A 27,506-nucleotide genomic window follows, 5' to 3' on the forward strand; every position below is an offset into this window, starting at 1 on the left:
CCCATGATAAGTTATGCCACACGCACTCGCCCTGTTTTCGTAGTTCTGTAGCAGTTGTTGCTGATAAGTAACATGAGCCACTTCTAGTATAATCAAGTATCACACGCCCTTCGATTGGCGAGAAGTCCGGAGATGCTGGTCAGGGAAGTTGTCGCACGTCTCGCAGAGTGCGTTGAGTTCTACGGCCAGTGTGTGGGCGATCATTATCCTGCTGGAACAAGATTTCACCTTCCAGTTGCAAGAACGGCAGAAGATGCGTCTAACAACGTTCTGCACGTGCCGAGCTCTGGTTGACGTCCCCTCCAGAAATACCAAAAGTGAATGAGAGATGTAGCTTATCGCACCCCAGAACTTCAGCCCTGGGGTAAGGCTAATGTCTTCGACGAATGCACTCTACGAGACAGCGCTCACGAGGCCCAGATCGTGCGCGCGCAGGCAGAACCTGCTTACACCGCTGAAAAGCACGGTGCGCTGTTCCATCTTCCAAATGATCCTCTGACGGCAGTACTCGAGCTGTGAAATCAATGCTGTGGCGAAAGTGAGAGATGGGCTAGAAGTGTGTGTGCCCATATTTCCACTGATAACAACCGGTTGGCAACCGTGTAGACACGTCTGGGCTCCCAAGCCTTGTTATCCGTGCTGTGATAGCTGTACGATCTGCCACTGCTGCCCTTACCAAACGACGATACTGGCGGGTATCTGTGTTACGTGAGCGTCCAGGGACGTGGACGGGTGTGAGAATATTCATAAGAACACTGATTCCAGCGTCGTTGCAATATTGACACAGCACCTCCAATTTGTGTAGCAATTCTCCGAAAGGACCACCCCGCCACTCGGTAGGCCCATTTGACCCCTTTGACACTCGCTAAGTTGGCTGTAGGAAGCATGAGTGCGTCTCCGTGGCATAGTTGCCTGCTTGTTTCGCCCGTTGGCACCACGCAAAGCCTTCTGGCTCTCAGCATTCCCTACTAAACGGTAGAAACAGATGACCTTCTCGTATCTATGCTACTACGCTATCTGTTGGCGTATGACGTTGAAACCATTGTCAGTACATCTACTGTCTACCAGATGGCATATTGGTTATCGGATCAAAGTCTTCGTTGCCTTTCCAGGTGTACTATTCTCTTTTCTTTTCGGCGGTGTATGTACAGTTACAACTATAGTTTCCATTTCGCGAGAGATCGAATCTCGAAAAAGAAAAAGAAGAAAAAGCAGCCTTCGCACATCACGAGAAGCGTTAATTATAAAATTACGAGAATGTAGACATTCCATAAAGAAACAAGCAAGATTTTCGGTCCACCGATGAAGTCACCTCACAAGCCGATCGCTATGAGAAAATGGAGAAGTTGGAGGAGCGAGAAGCCTATCCACAACATGAAAGAGAAACGAAACCAGAAGTACTCGGCCACACATTATAAAGTTACTCGGAGTAGAACAGAAGATGTTTAATTTTACAATTTTTAATTATTTGTGTATTTGGTGGCAAATTAATGCCTGGCAGCGGATGTTGACAACAAAAGCTTAGCAACGAGTTACACTGCTTCTCATACACGTAGACTAGCTAAAGAGGTCTGCAGAAAGAGCCCTGCCGAGCTACACACAGCGACTCGGTCCCACTCTGGCGCACAGTCATTACGTTCCGGGAGGGATGGGAACCGGCGTCATCAGGAGTGATATAAAGACCGCCATTCGGCGCGAAGTCCTCGGCGGGGAGGGCGCAGACACCTATCTCCTAATTAGACAAATTTAAATTCATAGCCGCCGCGGTCTTCTACCCTTCCAAACTAAACCAATTACTGACGTAGTGGGGACGGGCACGCTGGATGTGGGGACTGCAGAAGCAGCGGCTGGGTGGCGGCGACTAGCAGGCTCCGCCAACAAAAACGGGACGCCGGCCGCCCCATTCCTTACAGAAATATCACTTGTTTATGCATACTAATGAGGTATAAGATAAAGGGCCAGAGATAGGCGAGCAATTCGGCCACCGCTCACTTTTCAGGGCGGCGGTACCCTCGTGCGGTGGCGGCGGAGGCGGAGGCGGCAGAGGCGGCGTCGGCGGCGCTAAATCTGGCGTGTAGTGGCGGCTGGCGTCGCGACGCCTTGCTGCCTCCACAAAATGAGCGTCTCGCCGGGCTGCGGTGCGCACCAAAAATGAAGAGAAAAACCGCCGCAGTTGAATTCATTAGGTGCCATGACAAAGGGCCTTCTCGCCGCCCTCGCGTACTGGTGTGTGAGCGTGCGGCTTCAGGGACGGGCTGTGCAAAGTAGTAAATGAACGAAGTGGGGCACAGAGGGTGAGGGAAGAGAGGCAGAGAGGGAGGGAGAGGGAGGGAGAGAGAGACAGAGAGAGAGAGAGAGACAAACACAAAGAGAACTCGAGAGGGACTCAAAAGCATCAGTATGGTAAGTATGCCTCTATGTACGTTTTCCTCACTTGAAACGCTGGAACTTTCAGAGAGCGATGTGCTTTTAGCTAACAAGTACAGTCGATGTGTAAGAACCTGCCGAGAGAACGTAGCAAAGTGTCAGTCAGAGGTATTGTTCCTAACTTAACCTATTAAGCCATTTCTTGCTACGCTGTTCCCCTTACTCTTGTAACATATGTACCATCCCCTCCCCTCTCCCCCATTAGATCAAAACCTTCTCAGCATTACTTTTACACAGTGCATGTAGCTTGTTATTCCTGAATGGCCCGTTCTTCGTTGAAAGATAATTCCTTTATTCGTGTTTATGTGGTGGAAATCGAACGAGGTGGGTCAGAGATTAGCACTCTGGACTGGAAATCCACTGGACGATGGTTCAAACCCACATCCGACCATACATATATAGGTTCTGCGATTTCTTTAAATCACTCAAGGCAAATGCTGGAATGATTCCTTTGAAAGGGCACTACCGATTTACTTCCCACTCTTGACACAATCCGAGCTTGTGCTCCGTCTCTAATAACCTCGATGTCGACGGACTTATATGGTGGAAGTAGTTTGGTACAGAGTGGCTCCACACCCTTCATGTAATTTTCAAACATTTCAATCTTAGCTTGTGAGTGCGATAATAAATTGTAAAGGAAACAAAAGAAAAATTTGGAGTAGGAATTAATATCCATGGAGAAGAAATGAAAACTTTGAGGTTTTCCGAGGACATTGTAATTCAGTCACAGACAGCAAAGGACTTGGAGGAGCAGTTGAACGGAATGGACAGTGTCTTGAAAGGAGGATATACGATGAGCATCGACAAGAGTAAATAGAGGATAATGGAATGTAGACGAATTAAATCAGGTGATGCTGAGAAAATTAGATTAGGAAATGAGAGGCTTACGGCAGTAGCTGAGTTTCTACTTGGGCAGTAAAATAACTGATGATGGTTGTATTAGACAGGATATAAAACATAGATTGCCTATGGCAAGAAAATCATTTCCGAAGAAGAGAAATTTGTTAACATCGAGAGTAGATTTAAGTTATAGGAAGTCGTTTCTGAAAGTATTTATATCTAGTGTAGCCTTGTATGGAAGTGACACATGGATGATAAATAGTTTAGACTAGAAGAGAATAGTAGCTTTCGAAATGTGGTGCTACATAAAGTATAGCCGCTATTCCAAACTAAATGAGTGATAGCGGTATCCACGACTCACTAGGAAAGATTCTAGTCCGGTTTGGAAATTGTGCACTAGTGGATATCAGTGTTTAGAATCACTGATGAAAGTGCTATATTCAGTGAAGAAAGAGGAGCATTACAGGATCTGTTGAATGTGACGGGCACAGAAGATAAACTGAGAATAAAATAAAGAGAGATAAAAGTAATGAGGAATAGCTGAACTGAGACTAAATTGGCGACCAGGTAGTAGAAGTGCAGTAATTCTGGTACACTGTAAGAAAAACAAAGTACTATGCACGAAGCAAGATGGGTATAAGATGCAGACCAGAATAGGTGGAGAGAGGATACTTCGTTAAATCGAATGTATCAATATGAAGCAAAGGAGGACGCTGTGTCCTAGGATGTACCTCTGGAGTACTGTGTTATTCTGAAGTGAACCGCGGACTCTGGGAAAACTAGTATAGAAGAGAATCTATACTTCTAGGAGGTAGTTTTAGAGGGCGGTGAAAATTAAGTGGTCTGACGAGATAAAAAAGAATTCTTCCTTATAATGGGATAGGAAAGTGATGTGTGGAAGTAACTGACGTAATTTATATGAAACGCAGAACATTTTTATGGGTCATGTGTTAAGACAATAACGGATAATTTTTCGGGAACTGCAGAGAACCAAAAATTGGGTGGAAAGGCAGAGATCGTGCAGAGGAAGTGCGTCTGTTAGTAATCAGGCTGCAGAGCGTATTCTGCGGTTGTGTGTAACATTCATTTTCGACTTTTAGCAGTTTCAATATGTGTCTAACGTACGATACTTGAATAGTAACATGATTCTAAAAAAAAAAATAATAATTAAATTAAAAAAAGCCACAGTCGCATTTTCTTACACTCCGTTCGGCACAGTCGTCATAAGTTTGAGAAACAAATTATTACTTACAGTTATAAACTTGAAAGACAATAAGGAGATTCCATATAGCAAAGGAATTAAACAGCGAATAGGTTCCTGCCAGTAACTTGTATCGTGTAGATAGGGAGATAGGGCAAGGATAGACAATTTAAGGAATACGATGTACAAAAAAGAGCAGCACTGGACTCAGTGGGTGCTAGTCTATAACAAGAAATATAATATAATGTGTGGTACAAAGAAATAAATCACAGCAAGATCATTACGACCTTGCGTAAAAGAAGAAAGAGCGCCATGAAGGCTGGCTGTTCATTGCTGCAATTTTTTAAGTTCATAGTTGGTGTTCAACTATTTGGACTTTAAATCAACTGAATATCTGGTAATCTTATTTTTCTGAACGCACAGGTGCTAAACTAATTATTAAAAGTTTGTCTCTGCTGTTACGCATATAATGATCACAATTCTCTTCTGTTATTGCAAGTGTATTGCTTATGCACAGCGAGAAACTAGCTGAACCAAACGTCGATGCGGTAGGTGGTACTGTACCTTCGCTTCAGAAAGCAGTAACAATATTATAGCGGCTAGTTGACGCGGAGAATAAAAGCTAATTATTCCATTCTGACGCATTTATGCCACAGTTCAAATGGGTCAAATGGCTCTGAGCGCTATGGGACTCAACATCTTAGGTCATAAGTCCCCTAGAACATAGAACTACTTAAGCCTAAGGACATCACACACACCCATGTCCGAGGCAGGATTCGAACCTGCGACTGTAGCAGTCCCACGGTTCAGGACTGCAGCGCCAGAACCGCACGGCCACCGCGGCCGGCTATGCCACAGTATTGAACCAAGTTGTCACCGGCTCACGTTGAAGATGACTTCACAGTTGTCGGTCGAAAGATCAGTAGAAGAGGTAATACTTTCTCAGATGTACGTCATATTGATCACTCGCCTCTCTGGTTACGCTGGAAGAATGGTTAACACTATATGGCATAAAACAATTGGCTTGCCACCAGTCATCGGTGAAATCGGGAGAAAATTAGAAACGACAGATTATTGTATAACATGAAACTTTTAGTTCTCAAACTGCGTATCAATTATATTGACAGAGAAAACATCATTTGGCACCTCATTTTCCATATTCAGCCGATTTATCACCTTCTCTTCTCCCTCTATTCCAACAAAAACTGTGTGGATTATTAATTTCATCACCGCAAGAAGAGGCTGAATCTTTCCAAACGATAATTGTTGCATAGGCTACTAACATCAAAGTGTAAAAAAGTGTCTCGGATTGCTTCGTAACATTTAAAGTCTAACATTTTGAGAAACACATGAACGATTTGAAACAAAAAAGGTTTTCGAGCATTGTTTCTGTTATTAATGTAAAAGAAGGTGGTCCTTGTATGTCCTTAGCAGAAGTAGACATCATTTCGAGGTCTGATGTGAACACAGCCGTATTCTTAGATGCTGAATGTCTTAACTTTCTCACAACCTTTCAATTCGCTTAAGAAGTCTATAATGGCAAGTTGGTTCTCTCTGTCTCTCTCTCTCTCTCACACACACGCGCACACACACACACACATACACACATACACACACACACACACACACACACACACACACACACACACACACACACACAAAGACACAGCCATATAACATAATCCTAAGGATATTTAATGTAGCTGTATTTCATATTTCGTATTAATTTTCAAGAACTAGTACTGAAATGAGTACCATGGCCTCGGCTGTAAACAATGGTGAGTAACAGTCTTCGCTTCTGTCTTGTTTAACTTATTTATCGGGTATTCCTCCAGCATAGTCCACAAAGTTTGGCTAAGAAGACGATTAGGCAGTATCTGCCAACAGAAAAACTTCGAAACAACTGAAGATATTCATACTTCTGATATAGACATCTTTAGTCAGTACTTCCGTAAATGGAGGTTATAAGATAACTCAGATAAAACAGAAGTTACATGTTTTCATCTGTCCTACCAACTGGCACACAGACCTCGAAGTCTGTTTTCAGGGAGACGAACTTCCTCACTACATATAGGATGACGCTAAATAGAACACTATTTATGACACTGTTTGGGAATCCGCAATAGACACTCTTAGAATATCAGCACTCAGCTAGGTATACTCACCAAAAGAGTCCTGTGCGCCTGTATGACTGAGATATACACATGTGAAAAAGATAGATATACGAGGGGCGTTCAGATATCGGCCGATTTTGGTTGAAAACCTGAAACCTGAATTTGTTGTTGGACATTGTGGAATATACTCGCTTCGGACCCATTTGAGCTATAGCACGCTAGAGAGCTGTGTTGAAATGTTGATATGTTGTAGTTTAGTAATATTTGTAGACGATATGTTGTAGTTTAGTAATATTTGTAGACGTGTAGCTTTTATTGTGATTCTAAAACGCTTACTGTATGGTATAATAAATAAATGAAGATAAGGGACAGTCGATGAGGAGCAGGGCTATTGCACATAAAAATACATAACGCGCTTCACTTATTAGTTGACGGATCCTCAATCAACCGAGAAGCGGCAGCTTCATTTCAGATATCAGGTTCTCACTAAAGGCAGCTTTGTCGAGATATATGCGTATAAATAGTGGTAAGTGCCAAAAACTCGGCTGCCAATGGTAGTAACGTGTGCGGTGGTGTGCCTGGAAATTGCTTTCAGGGAAGATTTGTATGAGGATGATGTGCATGACAACGACTTACCTATCCTGTAACGTGTTCCTAAATGCAAATGATCTCTAAAAGTTTTTGCTAATGACATAAATGTGAATACTTACTTAAGACAGTAAATAATGTCGAGGCACGTATCTTATCACGTTTTGTGTGATTTTACTTGACCGCGTGATGGGAGTTTGGTTAAGGGACATGCTCAACATTGTTGCTGTAGTAGGTCAAGAGTGAAATTAATTTTATAATGTGCTCCAACATAGATTTATTTCTGACGCTCTTATAATTTATTTCTGCCAAAAATTGCTAATGGGAATCTTAGTACCATGCACTGCAATAATTTGGGCATATTAAATTTGTACATTTAATGTATTCACAATTGCGAATATGGACAATCGTCAGCTGTAGAATGGAATGATGACAAAAATTTGTGCAGGACCAGGACTCGAACACTGATTTCCCACTTATCGCAAGCGGTTGTACTATTTGGCTACCTCAGCAGGAAGCCAAAGTTCCACATGTCTTCAAACATGGGGATAAAACTTGTACTCGTACCCATAAGTATATTCTCGTACAGGTGAGACATTTTACTTTGAAGTCTTTTGTCCGGTGTCGGCGGATAAATACGATATTGCAGTGCCCGTGTTATTCTGGATTACGATGCAAAGTTCCACTGGACGTGCATGCATGCCGAAGAAACTTTACTTCGTAATTCCGAATATGTATTTCATAACTGCTGTAGTTACCACATTGCCCGTTCCCCTCGGACATGCATTCTTGGTTCCCCTCGGACATGCATTCATGTCCAAGGGAACTTTGCATCGCCGCCCCCTGTGGCCGAGCTGTTCTAGGCGCTTGAGTCTGGAGCCGCGCTGCTGCTACGGTCGCAGGTTCGAATCGTGCCTCGGGCATAGATGTGTGTGATGTGCTTAGGTTAGTTAGGTTTACGTAGTTCTAAGTCTAGGGGACTGATGACCTCAGATGTTGAGTCCCGTGGCGCTTAGAGCCATTTGGACCATTTTTGAACTTTGCTTCTCAATTCAGAATAACACAGGCACTGCAATATCTTATTTTTAAATTTGTGTTTATGAGACGTTTCACAGCAATATTTTGTTAACTCGCTCAGAAACTAAACAATGGTGAATCAGTGCTAACCCATGTGAGTGCACTCAGTTTTCAAGTGAACAATGATAAATACCGAGTGGCATATCTGTAATAATAAAATTTTCAATACAATTTACTATTTTAAAAGTATGTCATTGCTCTAGAAATATTTGAAAACACTGACTTCTGTGAATAGAGGAATCACAACGAATGTACATGAGTACCTTATTTATAAGATTAGATTTTATAGCTTATTTACTGCGCAATGTCTCAAAACAACCGTTCTGCCCCTTACCATTGTTTACATATGATATTTTCATACAGTCTAATTCTGACTGGCATTCTCGGTGGGTCTAAATTCCCTCGACACATATATGAGACCTTTGCGCTGAACGTACTATCTTCGGAGTCATAGCAAAGCTCAATACGAACAACTATATTTGCTATATGGTACTGCATCTGGATACAGGCCAACCAAGAGACGCTGAGAGTGTATCGCAATACCTAAACAGTGTAAGTTTTGCTTGCTATATTTCCTCTGTGGATATTGTACCATAGTCATGGTTAAAAGTCTACTTATTTATACATACTAGATGTAGTACGGCTATATTAATAATAAATATATTGCTATATATTTTTCATCGTGCAGACTCTAGAAAGTAAAAGAAAAATAAATTCACATAGGGTAGTAGTGCGGAAGCGGTTCACTTATGGACGGGATTTTCTACTGAGATCACTATACGAAGACCGTTCACGCTTTTATTGTGAGTTTCGGAGACCTTTTCATCAGTCATTCCACTGTAACGTTGAAAAACCTATGTTATGCTGCTGTAGTTAATTTGCTACTTCGAGGGTAATTAAGAATGCAATGACGTCGTCATAGTCTAGACGTGACAAAAATTTTTTTCCAATTCATGGAGATATGTTTCATCTTTGCAACAAAATGGAAGGCAATTTGGTTTTCCGTCGTATGCTATTGGCTTCTTTTACGTATGTCGCATCTTTAGTGGCGATTTGCAATGTTGCTGGTCCTCGAGATCTGTTTACTCGGTCCCCATACTCCAGATGGCAGATTTTCGGCGTTTTTTCATCCACATTTATTCCAACACTTTACTTGTACATCTCATTCTGTGTTGAGCGTATGTGTTTCTACAGTGCACTAAGTAGGTTGAGGCAGAAATTGAATGTCTTCGCTTCACCTTTCTGAAATAAGATCACAAAACTATTCCCCGAAGAACAATGTAGAATTGTACCTTTATCGTAAGTAAACTTTTAGTTCGTAGTAATTTTCTGACATAAATAGCGAACGGTTCAGATATTAATGAATCAAAGAAGAGAATTTTACGTCAATGGAACTGTCTGATTTCCGCTAATGGACCCGTAGTACGCAATATTCATCGTGTCCCACTGAGGTGTCATGGCTAAAATAAACAGAGAACATATTTTGCCAGTATTACTCAAAATCTCATTGCTGGAAGTATGTAAGTGAGATCTCCAGGAGGAGGGGGTAGGAGGAAAATGTTTCATTTCTTACAACACTTAGGTAACTGTCTTTATCGTTCTTACTACATTGTAAATCAGTAGTTATAATCTATGATCAGAATTATGTAATTAGAAACGATGTGCCATCTGTGCTGTGTGAGGCAGTGATAGCCGGTAGGATCTCCAAGATAACGTACAATACGCTGAATTTCGACAGAATTTTGTGTAAAGCGTTCTCAGTTTGCTTGCCGTGTCATAACTGGAGAAAATCTCCAGCTTTCAAGAAGATCCTCCATCGTCTTCATCAAGAAATAATGACTGTCGTAGTCACTACTGTGATGAGCATTTACAACCGATAGATGATACGTGATTGCACTGCGTACGCCACCGTTACGTCACGTTGCCGGAGCCGGGGCCTGCGAGAAAGGCAGGCCGGGGCGCGTAAGTCATAGCACGTGACACTGCAGGCCTTGACAAATGCCAGAGGCCGTCTTTGGCGGGGAGTGAGTAACAATTTCAAACAAGTTTAATAATTCCTGGCTGTGCTCTTAAATTCAGGCAGGCTCTCGTCGAAAGTTCGTTGCGGGGGTTGGAGGTTCAAATTTCTCGTGGGCACCGGCCAGAGTGTCTTTGTAAAAAATTAGACTGTTTTTGTGTCCTCTCGGAGTCGAAAGTTCTATGCAGCACTAAGATCTAAGCTGTTGTTCCGTTTGAAGATTTTCTTGCAGATTCTAATTTCTACTACTCCTTTTAGCAGCATGATCCCACTATGTACAAGAGTGAGACGAGAATTTAGTTTTACCGAATATTGTTCTTTATTTACTCTCATTTTTGAGTCTGTGTTTAGAATATGTAGCAGCCACTTCTTCCTAACAGACCAAATTAGTTCTGAAGTGTTAAAAGGGGACTACAATAAATGACTTCTCTAGAAATATATCTGTAAGTATATCTCGACTTTTAATGCGCTGGTGGTGTTCTGCACGGCGGCAGGTAATGATACGGGCACGCTAATCGATGAATATGCTTCCGCACCCACAAACAATCTCAGGAATTTGAGGGAACCTCTGAGCGAATCTGTCCTTACTCGGGCGTAGCATGTTCTGTACCTTCTTGGATGATCGGAATGTATCTTTTACGATCCCTCTAGCCAGTGTCCTATTTATTTTACTATACGAATCACTGCAGAAATCAAGACGCACGGTAAGTAGATTGTCATGTGATTTTTTAACGTTTTCGATGTTTCGTTTCTTGAAGAAACTGATAGTATATCGTCCTCCGCATGGTTATTCTTTCTGAACACGTGCTTCAGGTGATTAGTCTAGGAATCGAGATGATCTTTGTCACAAAAAGTTGTAATTCCCTATTTAAATTGATTTGGCTCTGAGCACTATGGAACTTAACATCTATGGTCATCAGTCCCCTAGAACTTAGAACTACTTAAACCTAACTAACCTAAGAACATCACACAACACCCAGTCATCACGAGGCAGAGAAAATCCCTGACCCCGCCGGGAATCGAACCCGGGAACCCGGGCGTGGGAAGCAGGAACGCTACCGCACGACCACGAGCTGCGGACTAAATTTATTTGATGAGACAAGTGAACAGAGAATGTTGTATACAAATATGTCATCATGAGGAATTTCGATCACATTTTACAGAATAACTTCGTCAATAAGCTACACGATGTATGCATATTCGGATGTCAGAAATTGATTAAAATTTATTGAGAACATCTGATGAGCACCATCTGAACGTTTGGCGAATGACTTACAGATAGATAATTCAAGAAAACTGGCCAGAAAATTCATCACGCATTCCAACTATATTTGCGTTGCGTTGCTGAGATGGAGTTCCTCTCCGCAGTGATAGTAAAATATGTAAGCTTTTGCGTTGTCCATCCGTGTCACACTAGCAAACTCAGAACATCAAGCTTTATATTTGTAAGCAGAAATTGTTTGTTGCTACTATGTCTAATGTATTGTTGTAAATAAGATTACCTAAAGGAGAAATGAAAGATTGCTCATTGGTGCGCATTTTATTCAGCATGTCCCATGAAATTATTTCTTTGAATGTTCTTCCTAACCGACTAAGTTAGTTCTAAAATACAGGGTGTTTCAAAAAGAAAGAGCAGATTTCAAACATTTATTTCTCAAAAACTACAAATGATAGAAACACAATTCCAACGGTCCTTCACTCAATATGAGTACCAAATGTTACACAACAAATATCAAAACTGTACCTCAATATGAGCACCATTTGTTACACGACAAATATCAAACCGGTATCTCATTTCTTGCCACACACGACGCAACTGGTCTTTAGTTACCGAATTCACGGCCGCAACAATTCGATGTCGTACCTCTTGAAGAGTAGCGGGCATAGGTGGGACATAAACACAGTCCTTTATGTACCCCCACAAATAAAAATCGCAGGGAGTAAGGTCTGGTGACCTGGGAGGCCACAGACGATGACATTGATCTTGTGCTCCTGCTCTTCCAATCCACCGTCCTGGAATGGGGTTATTTAGGTACCGTCGTACAGGTTCAGAGAAGTGTGGTGGGGCGCCATCTTGCATGAAGATGAAGTGATTTGAATCTTCCTGAAGTTGAGGAAATAGCCAGTTTTCTAACATGTCCAGGTAAATGGTTCCTGTGATAGGTTTCTCCATGAAAAAGAAAGGTCCATAAACTTTGTTTACCGAAATTGCACAAAAGACGTTAACCTTTGGTGAGTCTCTTTCATGTTGAATAACGTCCCTCGGAGTTTCACTCGCCCAAATTCGTACGTTATGCCGATTAACTTTACCAGAAATGTGAAACGTTGATTCATCTGAAAAAATTAATCGTTCGGCAAAATTGTCCTCTTCCATGTCCTGTAGAATTGCAGTTGAAAATTCGAACCTTTTGTTGTGGTCGTCAGGACGCAATGCTTGCAATAACTGCAGTTTGTACGGCTTCATGTGCAGACGGTTACTCAGAACGCGCCATACCGTTGTTTTAGACATGTTTAGTTCGTGACTTGCCCGTGTCGTGGATTTTCTAGGGCTCCTTTCGTAAGCTGCACGGACACGCTCGACATTTTCATCCGATGTGCGTGGACGACCCGTGCTTTTTCGCTTGCAGATGCAACCATCTTCTACGAATCTGTGATGCCACTCATAAATTTGCTTATGACGAGGCGGCTGTTTGTTGAATTGACGGCGGAATGCACGTTGCACACCAACAATGGACTCTAACTTTGCAAATTGCAGCACACAAAATGATCGTTCCTGTGGTGTCGTCGCCATTTTCCTACAAACAAACGCCAGCGCCACTGCGGATTTGCATGGAACTTCTGCGCGGACCATTGAAAAACTTTGAACCTTTCTCTGACAAGAAACGTTTGAATTGTGTTTCTATCATTTGTAGTTTTTGAGAAATAAATGTTTGAAATCTGCTCTTTCTTTTTGAAACGCCCTGTATTACATGTGGACTAACAAAAATCACATTTCCATCAGACCACGACAGCAGCCGTAACCATCTGCAATGTGTAAAAGATGGGCTTATAGCCATCTGACGATGGGAACTGGTCGTGTCATTGTCATTACTAATGATAACGTTATTGTGGAACACTGACTTTTAGTGCTCCACTTCATCATCATATGTGCATAAAGTACTGCTGTCGTTCTGTTCTCAGTGTTTTCCAGGGATATGACACAGTTCTGTTTATTTCTAAAGGCAAATCTGAAAAAATTCTCAAGACGTCAAGTAACTCACTATCAGATGGGACAACACAACATGGAAATATAAATAATATCAGAAGCTTTTACGTGAACAAAACTGCAAAGGAAGTGCTATATTAATGTATTTATGTTATTGGTTTATTTGTTGTATCACTTAAGAATCAAGTGTTCTCCGTAATACAAGCAAATTACTTTTAGTTTATAAACTTGCAACTATGACTTGTACTTCGTTACTCAAAATGATGGCATGGAGTACAGGAGTATTCATAAAGCAGTAGCACTCAAGCAGTTGGACGAGAGAATGTAAGGAGGAAATCTAATTGTCTTTTTTTGTATGGACCTATGTATGGCGTTCCCTGCACTGATTTGTAGAAACCATAGCACAGCTAATTAGGATAGTTCAGTCTGCAGTTAGAATCAAGGTGTTTTTGTATGTAGGTATGACCTACAGACGATGCTTGTGGACAGAAAATAAAACCGCACCTGAGTGTCAGAGCAAACACCCACGCTGGGGACTTCGTGGTTCATGTTGACAGTAGGCAATGGATACCAAATGCAGTTAACAACAATTGCCAGGCAGTCCTCCCGGCAAAACCAGAGGACGTAAGGGGTTTCCTAAGACACCCCTTCACTTGGAGCCCCACAGAAATTTTCCGTGAATTTTCTGAAAAACAAGTTTCTTTGAGAAGAATCATCTGTACGAAATCTACGTAATATCTTAATTGTGTATATGAACGTCTTCAGAGATGCTACCTGATGTCAAAAGATCGTTAGTGACAGGACTGTAAATATTGATTTACATGATGTGTGGTACATCGCTTGTCTATTCCTTTCTGTCTCATGTGTATATCCTCTGATTGTCTGTACATAGCGGAGGAGCACAGTGCATCTCCAACCCCTCCCCCTTTCTCGCATACACGCACACACACACACACACACACACACACACACACACACAAACACAAAATCACCGCAGTTAAAAAAGCATACATCGAGAAAAGTCGTGGGATAGCAATTTGCACATGTACAGATGGCGGCAGTATCTTATACACGAGGTATAAAAGGGCAGTGCACTGACGGAGCTGTCATTTGTACTCAGGTGATTCATGTGAAAAGGTTTCCGACGTGATTATGGTCGCATGACGGGAATTATCAGAGTTAGAACACCGAATGATAGTTGGTGCTAGAACCTTGGGACATTCCATTTTGGAAATGGTTATGAAATTCAATGTTCCGAGATCCACAGTCTTAAGGAGTGTGCAGAGAATACCAGATTTCAGGTATTACCTCTCACCACAGAAAACGCAGTGGTCGACAGTCTTCGTTTAACAACTGAGAGAAGCGGCGTTTGCGTAAAGTTGTCAGTGATAACGCACAAGCAGCACTACGTGATAAACCATAGAAATCATTAGGAGAGTGCGATAATATGTGGCGTTAATGTTCTATGGCAGCAGATGACAGACGCAAGTGCCTCTGCTAAGACCACGATATCGGCCGCAGCACCTATTCTGGGCTCTTGATCATATTGGTTGGGTCCCTAGACGATTTGAAAACCATGGCCTCCTCAGATGAGCCCCAGTGTTAGTCGGTGAGAACTGGTGACAGGGTTCGAGGGTGGCGCAGACCCCTCGGAGCTATGGAACCAGTATGTCAACAGTGCATTCTGCATGCTGGTGGTGACTTCATGATGATGTAGGCTGTGATTCTGACGAATGAACTGGTACAGCCGATATGGTCATTGGCTGGAAATAGTTATATTCGGTTACTTGAAGACCTTTTGCAGCCATTCGTGGACCTCACCTTCCCAAACAATGACGACATTTTTACAGCCGGCGGTTGTGACTGAGCGTTTCTAGGCGCTTCAGTCCGCTACAGTAGCAGGTTCGAATCCTGCCTCGGGCACGGATGTGTGTGATGTCCTCAGGTTGGTTAGGTTTAAGTAGTTCTAAGTTCTAGGGGACTGATGCCTCAGATGTTAAGTCTCACAGTGCTCAGAGCCATTTGAACCATTTGAACATTTTTACGGTGGATGATGCGTCATGATAACGGACCACAATTGTTCGCAGTTGGTTCGACTAACATTCTGGACAATGCGAGTGAATAATTAGGCCACCCAGATCGCCCGACTTGAATCACATCGAACTTTTATGGGACGTGATTGAAAGGTTAGTTCGTGGACAAAATCCTGCACCGGCATATGGACGGCTATACAGGCAGTATGGTTCAATATTTCTGCTTGTCGAGTCAACGCCACGTCGAGGTGATGCATTACGCCGGCAAGAGGAGATCCGACGCGACTTTAGGAAGGATCCCATGCCTTTTCTCATCTCAGTGTATATTGAATGTTTTTCTTCCTTTTAATGTTTTTCTTCCTTTTTATCTGAATTGTAGCTGAGTATAACTGTGCCAGGAGTGGACCATGCGAAAAGTGAACCGCACGAGAAGTGGACCATGCTAGAAGTGGGTCATACGAGAAGTGGATTATGTGCATTATCACCTATGAAGGCCTCACGCTTTAGGTAGCTCTGAATAGGAAAGCGGCATCTATGATATGAAAGAGAGAGAGAAAGAAAAGACAAGCGAAAAAAAATGTCGAGCCGAGAAAAGTAATCCCCCTCTACCATTTGCTTGCTTTATTTCCTTCTCATCTCATTCCTAATCAGAAGGTCCATCCTCATAATGAATTATGATAAATCTGAGAAATTTATAGTGCTCCAGGGAGGAAGAGATTCTCGATTCCGGAAAAAATGTTTCCCACGTTCTTCTGCCGCCGAGTCGGCTATCCGCTTTGTGCAAAGCGTGCAGTAGGATGGAGGTGGCGGGGCGCCGAAAAATCCCCGTGAGGTAGGTAGCCAGTGTGCGGCGTGCTCCGTGTCGGGCAGAGCTGCCTTGCGGCGAGCGGCCAAATCAAGACAAACTGCCTGGTGGGCAGCGGACACCCGCCATCTGCCGAAGCGATGCGGCTGCGCCCTAATACAGCGTGCGGGCCCCGCCATCTGTCACTATTAACTTAGTCAAAAACTTGCCTGCAAATTAACTCGTTTATCTGCCCGGATGCGACGCTTTAATTTTAACGAGAACGAATTGGTGCTCTGGAGTGCTTTTCCGTTCTCTCCGGCGGTTTGTGAGTCACATGTGTGCGTGCGTTCATGTGCATGTGCGCGTACGAGCGTGCATGTGTGTGTGTGTGTGTGTGTGTGTGTGTGTGTGTGTGTGAGAGAGAGAGAGAGAGAGAGAGAGCGGGAGAGCGCACTTTTTATGAGATCTGTGGACAGCGTGGTACTGGAACGTGGAAATGCATCATGTGACTGCGCCTACAACATATCATTCTTATGTAAGTCTATAGGCATTCGTGGCAGTTGTAGCTGCAGTAGCTGGGTTGTTGGGCGGCGTCAGATGTCGTCTATATGATCGACGTTTCGACCCCTGGGCTGGGATCTTCTTCAGGATCCAGTGTGGTACCCACGACCGACTGAAAATGGTTCAAATGTCTCTGAGCACTATGGGACTTAGCATCTATGGACATCAGTCCCCTAGAACTTAGAACTACTTAAACCTATCTAACCTAAGGACATCATACAACACCCAGTCATCACGAGGCAGAGAAAATCCCTGACCCCCCCCGGGAACCCGGCCGCGGGAAGCGAGAACGCTACCACACGACCACGAGGTGCGGACTCTAGCGACTGAATACTCTCAGAGTCCAGTATCGTGTTCTCAATTGCTGGAGATGTGGGGTTATTGGCTAAAATTCCTTTTGTGTCACGTGAATGGAGAGTAACAGGCATAACAGCCCAAAAGCTGAAGAAATAGTGTTGTTGGCTAAGACTCTTGTGGCTACCACTGGCAGGCCGTCGTAATTGGACAAAGAGAGATTTCCCCTGCAGTGGTGATATTAGTTTCTTGGTTAAACTTCTTACTTCTGCTTCTTGTCGGACACTGTTTTTATCTACCTCTAGTGAAACAAAACGGTTTGCGACATCTAGGAATAGAAGATTAAACGGTTTCATCTTTTACAGAAGCTGGAGTACCTCTATTGTCATCGTCCACGTTGCCTTAAACCATGCGAGATTCATCGGAACGTCAGCACAGAAGGAAAGTAGTTTTGGCACGCCCAGATGATTCAATACTATATCGATCACCATCTTTAGCAATTTGATCACCTACTTACGAAACTGTGAGGGACGAGAAAAACGCACCGTGGTTCAACAACAAAGTTAGGAAACTACTGCGAAGGCTAAGAGAGCTTCACTCCAAGTTTAAACGAAGCCAAAACCTCTGAGACAAACAGAAGCTAAACTATGTCAAAGTTAGCGTAAGGAGGGCTATGCGTGAAGCGTTCAGTGAATTCGAAAGTAAAATTCTATGTACCGACTTGACAGAAAATCCTAGGAAGTTCTGGTCTTACGTTAAATCAGTAAGTGGCTCGAAACAGCATATCCATACACTCTGGGATGATAATGGCATTGAAACAGAGGATGACAAGCGTAAAGCTGAAATACTAAACACCTTTTTTCAAAGCTGTTTCACAGAGAAAGACCGCACTGCAGTTCCTTCTCTAAATCCTCGCACGAACGAAAAAATGACTGACATCGAAATAAGTGTCCAAGGAATAGAAAAGCAACTGAAATCACTCAACAGAGGAAAGTCCACCGGACATGACGGGATAGCAGTTCGATTCTACACAGAGTACGCGAAAGAACTTGGCCGCCTTCTAACAGCCGTGTACCGCAAGTCTCTAGAGGAACGGAAGGTTCCAAATGATTGGAAAAGTGCACAGGTAGTTCCAGTTTTCAAGAAGGGTCGTGGGAGCACATGCACAAAACTATAGACCTGTATCTCTGACATCGATCTGTTGTATAATTTTAGAACATGTTTTTTGCTCACGTATCATGTAATTTGTGGAAACCCAGAATCTACTCTGTAGGAATCAACATGGATTCCTAAAACAGCGATCGCGTGAGACCCAACTCGCTTTATTTGTTCTTTAGATCCAGAATATATTAGATACAGGCTCCCAGGTAGATGCCATTTTCCTTGACTTCCGGAAGGCGTTCGATACAGTTACGCACTGTCGCCTGATAAACAAAGTAAGAGTCTACGGAATATCAGACCAGCTGTGTGGCTGCATTGAAGAGTTTTTAGCAAACAGAATACAGCATGTTGTTGTCCATGGAGAGACATTTACAGACGTTAAATTAACCTCAGGCGTGCCACAGGGGACCATTGCTTTTCACAATATATATAAATGACCTAGTAGATAGTGTCGGAAGTTCCATGCGGCTTTTCGCGGATGATGCTGTAGTATACAGAGAAGTTGCAGCATTAGAAAACTGTAGCGAAACGCAGGAAGATCTGCAGCGGATAGGCACTTGGTGCAGGGAGCTGCAACTGACCCTTAACACACACAAATGTAATGTATTCGAATACATAGAAAGAAGGGTCCTTTATTGTATGATTATATGATAGCGGAACAAACAGTGTTAGCAGTTACTTCCGTAAAATATCTGGAAGTTTGCGTACGGAACGATTTGAAGTGTAATGATAAAATTAATTGTTGTTGAGGCGGGTGCCCAGGTTGAGATTCATTGGGAGAGTCCTTAGAAATGTATTCCATCAACAAAGGAGATGGCTTACAAAACACTCGTTCGACCTATACTTGAGTATTGCTCACCAGTGTGGCGTCCGTACCATGTCGGGTTGGCAGACGAGATAGAGAGTATCCAAAGAAGAGCGGCGCGTTTCGTCACGGTGTTATTTGGTAAGCGTGATAGTGTTACGGAAATGTTTATCAAATTCAAGTGGTAGATTCTGCAAGAGAGGCGCTCTGCACCGCGGTGTAGCTTGCTGTCCAGGTATCGAGAGGGTGCGTTTCTGGATGAGGTATCGAATATATTGCTTCCCCCTACTTATACCTCCCGAGGAGATCACGAATGTGAAATTAGAAAGATTCGAGCGCGCACGGAGGCTTTCCGGCAGTCGTTCTTCCCGCGAACCATATGCGACTGGAACAGGAAAGGGAGAAAATGTCAGTGGCACATAAAGTGCCCTTCGCCACACACCGATGGGTGTCTTGCGGAGTATAAATGCAGATGTATATGTAGATGAACAAAACCCTTTTCCTTACAGCTGCAGCTAGTGGCTCGGCGAGACCATTGACTCCCCCGTGTTGGCAGCAAACAAATCGTCACGTGCCTGAAACGGAAACCTCACCAATTTGGTTCCATATTTTATGGAGGTACAACCTTGCTAGATATCAGCCTCAGCAATCGTCAGGAGGCAGTTATGACCATCTGAATGTACATCCGTTAAACTATGCGCGCATCCGTCGCGTGTTATTCGTTCTGCCACACTGGAGCCGCCTAATGCCCGAGAGTGAAGTGCGGTACAGTGGACTGAGTAAAACGTTTGTGTCCACAGTGTCGAAGAACAAACAAGCAATAGTGCAGCAGCTGCAGGAGCGGTACCCAATGACACTCAAACTGCAACATTTAAACTCGAACGAACGAGGGATGATTGAAAGTTGTGTCTGGTGGCCATCATTAAATGCTGCTTTTACAGTAATAATGCAAACGAAAGCATATGGAGCTTTCTCTGTGCTATTATGTATGCCTTTCAGTTTGTTTGCAGCAATGATAGGCCACTTTACTAATGAAGACTTACTACATAAAGAACGAAATGGACTAAAATTCGATGCTTCTTTACGCGAGGATGACGATGAGATTAACAAGTCTGCCCTTTTACCAACGTCACATTTGTCGAACCCCTTCATTGATACAATGTGGCAGGAATGTGAAAACGGGAAGGTAAGTAACGATGAAGATGCAATATCGTAGGATACCAGTTTGTCCCTCTCCATAACAGAGGAAAACATGAAACGCGCTGCCGCCGTCCGGTAAATTGGAAAGAAGGAAAAATTTTCTTTGAGGGCCATCAAGAGCAACTTTAAATTATTAAAAAATGGAGCTGAAGGCACTGCAGTTTCTGTATTGTCTGTACTACCCTGTGGAACAAGACACTGTCAACCACTAGACGTTTTTGGCTACCGCTCATTAAATTGTTTTGTTCGCTGGTTAAACAACTCGGTACCTCTTCCTGGCGACAATGTGGACTTCGGCGAGAGTAGTAACATACTTAAAATGCAGCTTCTTATTTACAAAGAGTTATGTGAAGCATTTTCCGGTCTGTCTTCCAGGACACTTGGTATCGAAGGGCGTGCACCAGTGACCGGCTATATCACAATGAACAGCCACTGAAGAACAGTTTTGAAATCTGTAAGGTGCTTCGTCCACATTGACTAAGTACTAGTTGTATAATCTAAAGATGGGCCAAGACTTCTTTGTTTTGACCGTTTTTATATACCGATTCAAAAATGCAATGTAAACTAATAAAATGAATGAGTATATGAGTAAACAAGTAATACATCGCTGTTTAATTACTAACATTACCACCATCCGATATTTTCTTTAGGTTATACAGCTGGCACTATTAAAGTTAAGTTCACCTTCAATGTTGCTCTATTCCACAACGTAGCTGGGATGACTAAACTGTGAGTTGTAAATCATTAACTCCATTACGCTATGATCCTTCAGTTTCTTATGTTACTCACATCATTTCACGTAAAATAATACCAGTTTTCGAACAGTGTTTCAAAACTGGTGTGAATCTCTCCCCACTCCATTTTCCTCGTTTTCAGTATCCTGCCGATAGGTTAGCTCTGGTTATCACTCCTCACTAAAGTATGTTGCGCTCGTTGTTGCAGTGCAACGGAGCGAATGACAAACAGCGGGTTCAAACGAAGTTGAAAAGTAGTCCATCATTCAGAATGTCACAACGCTGCACAATGAGAATTTTGGTCCAGTTTTCATGGTGGGGGGAGTGGGGAGAAGGGGAGGGGTGAGCGCGGGAGGGTCTTTCGCTGGAGCTGATACCTTGAAAGTGTGCGTTTTTGTCCTCAAAATGTGAGGTGAAGTCGGTGATCTTTGTTTGTGAGACATACCATCCATCGCCCCGTTGGGTCACATGGCTTGAGTTCGTGCTTTTCGGAGCGGAGTAAAGCTTTCCGCAGAACGGTGACAAGCCAGTGTCGTATTTCAGCTTACATGAGTCCAAAATACTCTCCGGTTGCCCTATTGTTGACGACCTACTCTGCGATCTTGGACAGGGGTGTACTGCATTAGCTGCGATTCTCATAACAATACGACGGACTTGGACTTAATACACAGTATTTCACATCCCTTGTGTAACTGCTGGCAGCCAGTAGTTAGTGTTGCGTTCTGAACTCTCAGTCTATCGACCTTGCAGGTAGTGTTTTTATTCAAATAATGGAAACGGAACACCTATCGAACACTTTCTGCTTTGTACATCTACATCATACCCCGTAAGCCACCTAATGGTGTGTGGCGGAGGGTAGTCTCGGTACCACTGACCCTCCAACCCTGTTCCACTCGCGAATAGTGCGTGGGAAGAATGATTGTCGGTAAGCCTCTGTATTGGTTCTAATTTCTCCAATTTTCTCCTCGTGGTCAATACGCGAGATGTATGTGGGGGGAAGTAACATGTTGGTCGACTTCTTCTGAAAAGTGTTGTCCCGAAATTTCAATAGTAAATCTCTCCGTATAGCACAACACCTTTCTTGTAACGTCTGCTAGTGTATTGATATCTTCAACTTTTGTAGTCCTGTCTTCCTCAGTTGCGTGTAATATTACGGTATATTGATAATTTTTACTTATGGACCGTCTGACAGCAACTGAAAAAAACACGAATTTAGTGCCATACGCGTTTCGCCTTTGTTTTCTGCAAGGCATCATCGGTGGCAGGTTTTGTGGACAATTTTTTACATATTACGCTCCTGTTACATTTTTGGTGTTTTTCTTCTTCTTATGAATGCCAATTTGCGGTTTTTTCCACATTCCACAGCATTATGCACTGAACGCTTTAAAAATTGTCCACGCAACCTGCCACTGATGATGCCTTGCAGAAAATAAAGGCGAAACGCGTATGGCACTAAAATTGTGCTTTATTCAGTTGCTGTCAGACGGTCCATAAGTAAAAATTATCAATAAACCGTAATCTGCTAGCGTAATTTGTTTAGCACCTCCATAACGCTTTCTCACCAGCTAAAAGATCCCGCGACGAAACTTGCCTCTCTCCGTTGGATCGTCTCTATCTCCTCTTTCAGTCCTACCTGACAAGGATCTCACATAGGTGAACAATACTCAAGAATTGGGCGAATAAGCACCTTATAAGCCACTTCCTTCGTGGATTAACTACATTTCCTCAAGTGTCTGGTGTCTGCTTTTCCCAATATCTATGGTCATTCCATTTAAGGTCGTTATGGATAGTTACGCCTAGATATTTTACGGCAGACGCTGTCTCTAGCGATTTGTCATCAACAGTGTAGCTGTACAGTAGTCGATTTCTTTTCCTGAGTATGCGCAATATGTTACATTTATCTACGTTCAGGGTCAATGGGCAGAGCCTGCACCATTCATCAGTTCTCTGCAGGTCGTTCTGCAAATTCTTTCTGTCTTCTGACGTTTCTTCATTGGTGTAGACAACTCCATCATCTGCGAATAGCCTCAAAGTGTACCCGACGCTTTCTACTAGATCATTTATATATATTGTAAACAGCAACGGTCCTATCACACTTCCCTGTGGTACTCCAGGTATTACCTTTACTTCTGTTCCGTTAAGAGCGACGTCTTGAAGTCTATCTGGAAGAAAGTCTTGAATCCTATCGCAAGTCTGCTCCGATACTCCGTAAGCTCCTATTTTTTTCATTAAATGGCAATGCAGGACGGTGTCAAATGCCTTTCTGAAATCAAGGAACACGGCATCAACCTGATAGCCATTGTCCACTGCGCTGTGGATCTCATTGAGGAACAGAGCGAGCTGAGTTTCGCAGAATCTCTGTTGGCGGAATCCATGTTGATTTTTATAGACACGTTCATTTTTCAAAAAAGTCATAACTCTTGAGCGTAAAATAAATTACACAACTCTACAACAGATTGACGCCAATGACGTTTCTTAAAAACGGGAATGACTTGAATTTTTTTCCAGTCGGATGGGTCACTTTCGTTGCTCAAGCGATCTACGGTTAAATACTGCTAGAAGTTCTTTCGCATAATCTTTGTAGAATCCTTTAGGTATCTCATCTGGTCCTGATGCCCTTTCCACTTCTAAGCGATTGTAGTTGCTTTCAGTTCCGCGATCGGTTATCTCAATATCTGCCATTTTGACGTTCTTGCGACAATTGAGAAGAGGGACAATGTTACGATCTTCCGCTGTAAAACAACTTGGGTAGACCGCATTCATTATTTTGGCCTTCTGTCTGTTATCTTCCGTTTCGGTGCCGGTGTGGTCGCTGAGAGAATGAATAGATGATTTTGACCCCATTACTGATTCTACATAAGATCAAAATCTCTTAAGGTTTTTACTCAGGTCGGTTGACAATGTCTTATTTTCTGAATCATTGAATGTTTCTGCTATTGACCTCCTTACACTCATTTTCGCTTCGTTCAGCTCTTGTTTATCAGCTAGGATTTTACTTCTCTTGAATCTGAGATGAAGTGCTCTTTGTTTACGTAGCGCTTTTCTAACACACACATCTTCGTCCTTATCACCGAATATGTAATGCTGGCTCATGAGGTATTCTGAAATCTGTACCCTGTCACCCTTGCAGACCAAATATATCTTCCTACCTTTCTTAACATTGCTTGCGTGACCCGTCGTCATAGATACTGTCACAGCCTTGTGATCACTCATATGTACCTCTACGTTACCGGATTAAATAAGTTAAGGTCTGTTAGTTGCTAGGAGGTCTAAGACGTTACCCTGACGAGTTGGTTCTCTATCTGATCAAAATAATTGTCGAAGAAGACATGCAGAACAATGCCACACGAATCCCTGTCTCTGGCATCAGTTTTGATGGCATAACACTCCCAGTCTATACCTCACAATTAAAGTCACTCCCTATTACAACGGTATGATCAGGTAAATTACTAATGATATTCTGCAAGTTCTGTCTGAAGTGCTCTACAACTACAGATCCTGACCCAAGTTGTCTATAGAACTATCCGTTCACCATTTTTGACCGTTCTTTGATGCTCAGTTTCACTCATATTAGTTCACATTCGGAATCCATGAAAACCTCACTAGATTTTATTAATTTTTTAATGCAATAAACACACCGCCACCGTTGGCGACTAACCTATCCTTACGATAAACATTCAAATCTAAACTTAGGATTTCGTTGTCATTGACGACTGGTTTCAACCAGCTTTCTGTTCCCTATGCTATGTGTGCATTATAACCTTCAGTAACCGATACTAATTCTGGAACCTTTCCTTGGATGCTCCTGCAGTTTACGAAAATCGTATTGATCTTTTCTATCTCTGATCTACGAGAACCAAGATTCTCTGAGATCACCGTCATTGATTTAATAGGGACATCGTCTTTGATCCCAAGGTGTTTACAGCACTAATTATATCATACACCGAAAATTCGTGATCCATAAAAATAGAGTCACAAAAATCAAGATTTATTTTTCCTATAACTTATAATTTCAACAGTAGGATAACCTAAAAACGCCCAGTGTGCACGTCACACGTACTCCGCTACCCTAGTAGCCGCTTCCTGCGTGTAGTGCACGCCTGACCTATTAAGGAGAGCCCTACAATCATGCACCCGATAGCGGAGGTCGAGAAATTCACATCTGATTCTGTCGCAGAGTCGTCTGAGCTTCTGGCTTAGACCTTCCACTCTGTTCCAAACCAGATGACCGTGATCAACCCTGGGTACGATGCTACAAATAACTTAACCTATACCCCGCGTGCATTGCTAGTTGCCTTCACCAAATCAGCCAGTCGCCGAAAGGAGACGAGGTTACCCTCAGAACCCAAGCGGCAGGCGTCACTCGTGACGACATGTGCCACTAGATACAGCAAGTTGCACCCAGTGTGCTCTATAGCCGTTGGCAGGGCCTCCTCTACATCACGGATGAGGCCTCCCGGCAGACATACCGAATGCACACTGCTTTCTGTCTCTTTGAGGGGCTCCATCACCCACCTAACGTTCGAGCTCCCAATGACAAGCATACCCACCCTCTGTACTTGTCCGGACTGGGCAGAAAATTGACCGCAGGCCCAACAGGAGAGGCAACCCGTGCTGGCTCAGAGCTATAATCAACACTGGGTAGCACCTCGTATCTGACGCTAAGACGTAAGGAGCCAGCAGCACGGCCTAATCCCTGTTTCGCCGTCCGCCCAGTGACACGCGAAGCCACCACTGTCTGCCACCCACTCTGGAGTGAGGAAGGACCGGTTGGGTGCTGCGTATCAGAAGCCGCAGCGACGTCCGTGTCACCAGGGGTTTCTAGTGGCACCAAGGGTGTCGCAGGTCTCGTCACTGGCGCCCCGACATCACTGCGACTTCGAGCATTAGCTAGAAGCTTGTCGACGGTAGCCAACGCAGCTTCCAGCACTTTTCGGACAGCAGCCAACTCTCCTTGTGTTCGCTCACAGCAAGCACTGTCCCTAGCCATATCGTAAAATGAAATGTAAATGTCGTGTGACTAGGGCCTTGCCGGGTGCAAGTCTTCCGATTTGACGCCACTTCGGAGACTTGCGCGTCGATGGGGATGAAATGATGCTGGCTAGGAAAATACCGCACCCAGTCCCTGAGCGCAGAAAATCGCTGACCTTGCTGGGAATCGAACCCGGGCCTTTATGATTGACATTCTGTCGCGCTGACCACTTTTTGTTTTTATTTATTTATTTATTTATTTATTTATTTTCAATAAGGATCACTCAGTTAAAAGGAACATATAGACCATTTCATCGTATAGTATGTGCATTACATAGTGAGTGGTGAGAGAAGCGTGAGGTTCATCATCAACTGTCAAATGTGCACACCGACTGCACCCGGCACATTCCAACTGCGTGGGGGGTCAAGGAAGACTGCCTGAAGATAATTGGCAAAGGTTTTCCGATAGTGTGACCATCTATGAACCTCACTGTGGGCTTGCTGCAAAAAATACCAAAAGTCGCGACGTGGCAGTATCCCCATAGAGGTACGCGATCGTCCAACCTTTGATCCAGATGATCGACTGTGATTTTGTCGCCGGAAAGTAGTCACTCTCCGGATGTAAGAAGGAAGCAGGTGTAATATATTGCGGGGTCACACGGAGGTAGCAAGCCACCATCTGTCTTCCTAGGAGCCAGACGTCCTCCACCGCGATACAAGTTAAGCGGTGATGGTCGTCATCCACTTGGTGACATTTCGGGCATAGTGGAGTGTCCACTAGTCCAATTGCATGGAGCCGTTCGTGGGTGTTGAACGTGCCACAGGCGACAGAGAACCACAGTACCCGAACGAAGGTAGGAAAGAATTTTTGGTGCACATGTCTCCAAATATTCGGCCAATGCAACCTGGGGTGTTTCAGTTCAATTACATTACAACTTATCCGTCGTAGCAGCCAAACATAAAAATCCTTCGCGCATGGCGGTCTCGTGCGCGGAAGCTCGTCTCTGATTTAACTAAGTTCCACGATAAATGTTGAGACATGCGCAAAATGTGGCGTAATGTTGCCCACCGCCACCGGAGGTGTGAGGGACGCTGGAACCAGGAGATCCAGTAGGCGGGATGTAAGGGAATCACGCCCGCTACGACATTGCTTATACATTGTGGCTAGAAGGAGCGCCGTCGCACGGCAGTGAACATTCGTAAGTCCGAGTCCCCCCTTGTCCGTAGGGAGAGTGAGCGTTTCGTATCGCACCTTGAGGGGCGATCCAATCATCACGAAATAGCCTAGTGCTGATTGAAGTCGACGTCCGAGCGTGAGTGGTAGGGGCAGGATCTGCGAAATATGCACCATTCGAGAAACCACATAAGTGTTCAGGTAATCGACTCGCTGCAAAGGATCAAGGCGCCGTAGGAGATGTTGTCGGACCATGGTGCGTGTTGTCTGTAAAATACGTCGGTAGTTAACTGCTGCAGTATGTTTTACAGATGAGG

The sequence above is a fragment of the Schistocerca piceifrons genome, chromosome 4 (assembly GCF_021461385.2).
Source record: "Schistocerca piceifrons isolate TAMUIC-IGC-003096 chromosome 4, iqSchPice1.1, whole genome shotgun sequence".
NCBI classification, from domain to species: domain Eukaryota; kingdom Metazoa; phylum Arthropoda; class Insecta; order Orthoptera; family Acrididae; genus Schistocerca; species Schistocerca piceifrons.